The sequence below is a fragment of the Balaenoptera borealis genome (assembly GCF_965194805.1).
Source record: "Balaenoptera borealis genome assembly, chromosome: 4".
Lineage (NCBI taxonomy): Eukaryota > Metazoa > Chordata > Mammalia > Artiodactyla > Balaenopteridae > Balaenoptera > Balaenoptera borealis.
This window is the reverse complement of record NC_138861.1, coordinates 118269688-118277594: the sequence shown is the minus strand read 5'-3', so window position 1 is coordinate 118277594 and position 7907 is coordinate 118269688. Positions and strand designations below refer to the sequence as shown.

General features: G+C 36.5%; 1 long non-coding RNA gene across 1 annotated transcript in view; it reads right to left on the bottom strand.

Moving 5' to 3' along the window:
• Nucleotides 1-7907, bottom strand: part of LOC309627305 — a 33302-nt gene that overhangs the window by 15439 nt on the left and 9956 nt on the right. The window lies entirely within an intron of this gene.

The following is a 7907-nucleotide window of genomic DNA, read 5'->3' as shown; positions in this document are numbered from 1 at the left end:
AGAGAGAGAGAGACAGACAGAGGGAGAGAGAAACTGAGAGACAGAGAGATAGAGAGAGAGAAAAACTAAGAGACAATTTCATATGTATATATAATTTTAAATCACAAATTTAAATGGTAAATAAAATAAAGTGCATTGTATTACTTTTGAGAATTTTGCATAAGATAGAAAATAAGAGAAAAGTTCTGGATAGAAAAATAGAGGAGAACAAACACTGAGTGAAGGGAGAATACATCTTCAGAAAATGTCACCTATTTCAACACATCAAATTCAGTGTGAAAAGAAAACTTTCAGGAAAGAACTGTGAGTCACCCCAGACTGCACTGGCACTGTCATGGCAGATGGACCCCAGCACACATTTAGGATGTGGACCCTCCATGCTGTCGTTATGGCAGATGAGTTGTGCTGCCCACAATACAGTAATTTGGCATGCAGACTCTGAAACCAGACTGCCTGGATTGTGATCTTGCTTCTACCGCTTATGATCACAGGAACTTGAGGAAAATGAATTCACTTTCTGCTCCCTAAATTCCCTCATCCCCAAAGTAGGGCTGGTAAAATTCTCTAATTTATAGAGCTGCTCTGCTCTGATTTTTTAAAAAATTAGGCACTTGAAACAATCTCTAGTGCCCCAAATCATTAGCTATTATTATTTTTGTTTCCATTAGTATTTATTTCAAGTATTACCATTTGCCTGAGGTCTCTTATTAACCCTGCTCCATCTCATCTTCAACTGACAACCTCAAGGTCCAATTTACCAAGATTGTTGAATTCCTTGAGGGTCATCTCCCTCTACTTCCCACCTCTTACTAATTAGTTTATCTATAAAAACAAACTTTGTTACTTCCAGTCTTCTAGGGACATGGTATCCCTCCTCCTGTGGACCAGCTCATTCTTATCCTTAAGTCCATCCTATCTTTTGTCCGTTTTTGGTCCATTGTACTCCATTTGCTCTACTTCGGTCCTTTATGGTTCCCTTGGACTATTCTAATTTCCAAACTAGTTGCCTTGTTCTCTTCCAAACCATTCTGCACAATATGGCGAGACTAGATTTTCCAGTTATTTTTGTTCACGTTGCTCCTCTAGGTAAATCCTTTCAATGGTATCTCTGTTCTTATAATAAAGCGCTAATTCCATAATATAGCCTGCATGATCTGGCTTCTGCCTGCGATCTTCTTCCACACCTCCCAACATGCTCCACCTCTTTTACTTTGTGCCTCCAGCTACCCTGCTCTTCTCTATGTCACACTAGTAGAAAAAGCTGCTTCCTCATCTGCTCATGTGGTCCCCTTGGCTTGGAATGCACCACTCCAGCACTTTTTTTTTTTTTTACCTGATTTGACGCTCTCCATCTTATCCTAACTTCAATATCACTTTATTATCAAGGAGAACTTCTCTAACATTCCAAACTTTTTGACACTTACTTTCTTTTAAAGTGTCCTAAAATTTCTCTTCCCACCTTAAGGTATCCTGACGTTTCCCATGATAGTCATCTAAATTGCAGATTTAATGTTTGCTTGTTCTATTCTTTAATAACACAACTGAAACTTTAGCAAAGTCTAAGACCGTGTCTTCTTGTTCACTGTTGTATTTCTGGCACAAAGTGACTGGCCAGTTGTTTTTGAATAATAGAATGAATGAATGCTGCTGCCTTCACTAGGAATTTCGATGTTAGAAAACTTCCTTTACCCTCCTCTTCAGTCTATCACATTTCACAATTTACTGCATAAGTTTTGACATTAGCCTCAGCTTTAAACTCTGTAGCCAGCAGAGAGACTGACTAAGAACTTTAGCTATTTCAAATCAAAAAATGATGACTCAATCTCCTTACTCCTCCAAAATTCTCTTATGGATAAAATAATGTGATTATGTGATTTTATAATTGAAATGTACCATCAGTGACTTTGGGTGCATTATTTATGGCCATCTTATAATTTTGTGCTCAATAGCTGAAATTTGGGCAGGTTAGTTAATCTCTCTTTGACTTGATTTTCTCATTTTTAAATTTGAGTATATGCTTGATCATCTATCTAAAGTCTTTAAAGGCATTCTTGGACTATAGTAGGTACTCAATAAATGATAGAAGTTCTTTATGATTCTTTTTGTTAATATTTAAGCCAGATAGCAGCTATACCTGAGGGGTGCAAATACATACTTTTCAAATACATATTTGAAAATTCTGTAAATAAGAGTATTACTTGCCAGGACGCTCACTGTAACTAACCAAAGAGCAAACAATGCCATATTAAGGGGCCAAGAACAGAATTTGGTATACAGCAGGTATGAAATACATGTTTGTTGAAAGAATGAATTAATAATAGAGTAGTAATTATAATATTACAGATCTTCCATTTCTTACATATACAGGAAAAATGGAAGTAGCTTCAAAACTAAAGGGTTAACTTAGCAAAATTAGGATATTTGAAAATCTTATATCTCCATGTTGGTTAATAAATTTACTTTTTTATATATTACTTTGGATCTTAAGTGTAATTTCCGTGTAATTAAACATTTAAATTAAATTGATAAAGAAATCTTGATATAAAGCAATTATGAACTCTTTTAATATTGAATTAATTTTTTTAAAAACTCTATAATACTTCCTAGTTGTGGTGGAATCCTTCTCAAAAGGTTGTAAGTCCTATGCTACTATTTCTGACAATGGACCTTGTGTAAGATACTTTTTAAATGTCTCTCTAATTGTCTTATATTGGAGGTTGAGAAAAGAATATAGGTATCTGGCTATGGCAAATGTCCCAGGAATAGTAATACACATAAAATAAATATGTAAGATTTACATGAGTTAGTTGGCATTCTCTGTCTATCCCATGGAGAGGCAACTCTACTCCCGACTTCTCTCAGGGAACATTTGGCTAAGTACTGATAAATATTGCCTTCCTTAATAAAGTCATTGAACCTATAATAATACAGCCTCTGCTTCCCTGAATTGATCTTAGAAGTACTAAGCAGATGAAAGGTAAGCCCGTGCTTCTACTGTAGCCAAGGCATGGGGTGGACTGCTAAGAACACATCTTCTTCTGCCGAATTAGTTGGATGGTCATGTTGGGAAGAAGCTCTGTGGAGTATCTGAGCTCTGGTCACAAACTAGGGAAGCCACAATTGACATTCTAGATCTTTATAGTTAAGCTGACAACCCAAGAGACAACCCTACTTTGCATTTATCTTTGTGCAGGAGCAAAGAGGATTCATATACCCAAACATAGCTAAGTAGAGGCCTTAACATCACACGCATCAAAAGGCACAATTATTCTTAGGAGGAATAGCCAGAACTGTTCCTGGGATAGAACCTTGAGACAGAAAGGGAAGACTGGGAGTAGATATTACTGGTGCCACTTCCATTTGTATTCACTGCATGCCCTCTCCATCTCCAGAAAATAAAAATTTAAAAGGTCTATTTTTTAAAATTTTATTTATTTATTTATTTATTTATGGCTGTGTTGGGTCTTCGTTTCTGTGCGAGGGCTGTCTCTAGTTGCGGCAAGTGGGGGCCACTCTTCATCGCGGTGTGCAGGCCTCTCACTATCATGGCCTCTCTTGTTGCGGAGCACAGGCTCCAGATGCACAGGCTCAGCAACTGTGGCTCATGGGCCTAGTCGCTCCGCGGCATGTGGGATCTTCCCAGACCAGGGCTCAAACCCATGTCCCCTGCATTGGCAGGCAGATTCTCAACCACTGCGCCACCAGGGAAGCCCTAAAAGGTCTATTTTTTAAGTGCTATGAGCTGAATGTTTGTATCCCCCAAATTCATATGTTGAAAGCATAATCCCCAATGTGATGGTATTTGAAGGTGGGGCCTTTGGTAGGTAATTAGGTCATGAAGGTGTAGCCTTAGTGCTCTTATAAAAAGATGTAGGATTAGTGTAGGATTAGTGCTCTTATAAAAAGGGGAAGCGACATGAAATCTATGTCTGCATGCACACACCAAGGAAAGCCTGTATGAGGACATAACCAAGAAGGCAGCTTTCACCAAGAACTTGACCACATTGGCACCCTGATCTCTGACATCTAGGTTTCAGAATCATGAGAAATAAATGTTTGTTGTTTTAGCCACCCAGTCTATGGTAATTTTTTTATAGCAGCCCAAACTGACTAAAACACTAAGTTCCTAAGATTGATAGCTCAATTCATTCAAACTAACAAGATCATTTTGAGGGTAACTGTCTTTCAAATCATGTTAACTTTCTTGGGACCCTTTCTGAAACTACCTCAGTTGAATTAATGAAAATGTTAGACTGGAAACATATTAACCTAAAGAATACTGCAGACATGTAAGCGCACACTGAGGTGGAGAGTTAGAGGTGGTGCAAATGATACTTGTCAAGTTTCTTACTCCGAAATAAGTTCTACAGTGGAGTTCTAAGTGCCGTAGCTGCACAGCTCAGTCATCAACAAGAGCTTACAAGACAGGAAGTGGTGATTGTTACAAAAACTGTAGGATTTGGGGTCGGACCTGCCAACCTTCCAAACTTAGAATTTTATGTTGATTTAAGACAATCTAAGTCAACGTTAAATAGCAAAACATGGAAATTGGTGGGAAGGGGGAAGAGGCATGTTTTATAATATAATTTATCACTTCATAAAATGTTTAACCAAAGAATCCTTGTTAAAGAGAATGCAAACATATAAAATTAAAAATACTTAACCTCTTAGTAATGAATTTACTGTCTATTGTGCGGTTGTTACTCTCGTGCAAAAATATCCATCTCCCTATAAAATTAAGAACGTAATAACTCCAGACCAACAAATTTCAAATTCTTTTCCATGAAATTCTGGAGTTTGAGCAGTAATTTAAAGAGGTTCATTGAAATACAATTTGGTCACGGAAGGCATGCTTTAACACCACCGCTTTGGGGACTTGATGCTGACAATGAAAGTACATGAGGGATAGCAAATAAAACTGTCTGCTCTGGTTTGGGGAATTTGGAGTTGCGTTAGGGAAACAGTGACTAATTTATGATAGGTATTTGGAGAAGAGATAGTCTGTCAAAATAAATCTATCTTTCCTCTTTTCTTGAGAGGAAGCAAGATGTCTTATGGATTTCCTTGGAATCCTTAAAAATAGCAGGGAGAGAAATGTTCCCATTATTCATGGCATGCTTTAGTTTTGCAGGTTGAACAGGCCAAAACATTTGAACTTGTACAGGTGAAACAGGAAAGCTCCATGCCATGCTGGAGACTGAACTCTTTAGGGATGATCCACACCAACAGCTTACATCCCCTGTATCCAGGATCTTTGGGCTTCCTCAGTCAATGGGCTTGACATGACTTTAGTCACACAAGGATTCTGAAATTTAGGAAAGTCAAACACAGTGGGGAGGAGAGCAGAGCACTGAGTGACCCAACTATCGGTGTATGCGAGTGCTTGCTGTCTTCCTGTGTATAAAAGAGGCAGAATTTACACTTCAAATTCTTTGGTTACCTTGCTTCAGACTGTTTAATCTACCTGAAAAATCGTCCGTATTTTCTTTCCCCCATTCTCAAATTTAACCCCATTCTTTTGTGAAGCTTCTGAAGACTGGTAATTCTGGGGTTCAAGACTCATCACCATCTGTCAACTGGATATTATTTACTTCCAAGGATGTGATAAAGACTAAATGGAAAAATATGTAAGCAGTCCTTAATGTGCCTGTCACACAATAGGCACTCCATAAAATGATAGCTTTAAATAAAAAATACTAGGACTTGCAACTATATTTTTTGAACTAGTGTCATAACAATATTGTCCCTAAATTATTTTTCCTTTATTTTATCCTCAGAGGCCCTCTTAGGCATGCAGTAGGAGAGCATGTGATAGGTCTTTGATTCTGAAAATGAATTTTGAATATTTAAAGGCATGTATATCATGCCCCGACCATCTATCGAAAGTGGGACAGCTTACATAAACAGTTTTCACTCTACTAGAAACAAATGTGCAGGATAAATTTATGGATGGTATTTGGCAGATTTAGATCCTTTGGGAAGATATGGAGGAAAATAATGCTTCATAATTATTGTAAATTCAATTTAAAATTGATTTAAAAGTCTTTCTCTTTGGTTATTATGATTGTTTAAGTTCTGGCCCTCCTCCTCTAATTACTATGATTTCTGGCCCCTTGTACACATCCTTTATTTCTTGTCAAAAAATAAAATCAAACCCTGCTGTGATGATCCTTCTTCATTTTTCCAAACAAGCATTGTCTTTTCAGGAATATAGAGAGTGAAGTACAGGAAAGTGAACTTCTGGTTGAACTATTCAGCTCAGAATTCCCCTCCTCTGGGAAACTTTTTTCTACACTTCCCTTCCCTCAAATCTCTATAGAAGTAATTATTCATAATTATTAATTTTCTGTGCTACCTCTGCACTCTGCACATATTGTTAATCTTTCACTTTACCGTACTGTACTGTAACTTATTTTTCATTTCTGCCTCCCTTCCGAGACTGTGGGCTGTTTGAGTGTAAAGACTATGCTGTAAACATCTCTGTATCCTGACCTGCTGCTTGACTAGATATGCGGCAAGTGTTCACTGAAGTGAATTGTTGAGTTCTTGAGTTATTGCTATTACGTTTAGCTAACACATAAAGAAAACATGTCTACATGTCCATTTTCACAACAAGTGGTCAGTGATATGGCTATTTGGCTAAGCCATGATTTTGAAAAAGTTTTCTTTGTAATACATTCATATTTTCTACTTTTACAAGTTAGTGTTGCTGTTATTATGTTTCTTAATCTCTAAACTCTTCGCAATGAATTAATTCTGCTTCACATGCAGCTTTAAACTCTTGGTGAAAAGTTTCCTGCCTGTTCTGCCTTTTCTGATGAATGTTTTCCTGTTGGGTGTGTTTAAGTTATTTACTTTTCCTGTAATGACAAATTCTGTCCAACTATATGGTGCCTCTCTACCTAAATTGTTATATAAATATCCTAGATTTAATTGTCCCTAGGGAACTAGCCTGAATTTAAAAGATTTATTTTCTCTCCATTGTTCCTCTGATAAATAAATTCAGCAAATACAGAAAGGCTGTTCTTTGGAATACTATGTACTATGTTTTTGTTTAACTACATTAATTTTTTTTGAAAAGATAAAGGTGAGAATATATAAATTAATAACTGTATTCTGTTTATCTCTCTTCCTTATTTCCAACGTTTACTCTTTAATATTTTACTTTATAAATTCCCAAAAGTAATTGCATTAGAATGTTAATACTAAGTTTTTCCTATATTCATAAGAGAGAGAAAAAAGCAAGATACACACATATATATATATGATTAATGGTATGACTGCATATTAATAACAGCAGTAAAATAATTTTCTACATACAGTTTGGGCAAAAGGGAAAAATTGATTTTATTGTACAGAACTAAATTATTTTCTGAATAATAGCAAACAAGTGAGATAAACAAATATTTTAATATATTTAAGATTATATTTAAAGTAAAATGATCTCTGCATCCTGTTATGTTACAGAGTTTAAAAGGACAGTCATGTTAGCTGTTGTTTTAAAGATGAGGTTAAGTTACTTGTCCAGGGTCACACACTAGTTAGTAGCAGAGCTCGCCTGACTTGCAGACCAAGGTCTTGTTATTTTTAGGCAAATAAATCAGAAAGATACATTAGACCATGAACTGTCAATGCATTTCAGTTATCTCATTATTAACCATGACAATTACATAACATGCTATGTTTTGGTGCCCAATTTTTGTTAATTTTCAGTGCAAGGCCTACTAGAAATATGCAGAAAGTTACTGCTCAGTGTTTGTTTTTTCATTAAACATTTATTAAGCACCATCAGTGTGCTGCATGGTGTTAGGCACTGAGGATACCAAGTGGCTGAAAACACACATGCCCTGAGAAGGCATGGTTACAGTAGAAGAGCCAGCCCTGTGAGCACATATTCTGAGTATTAA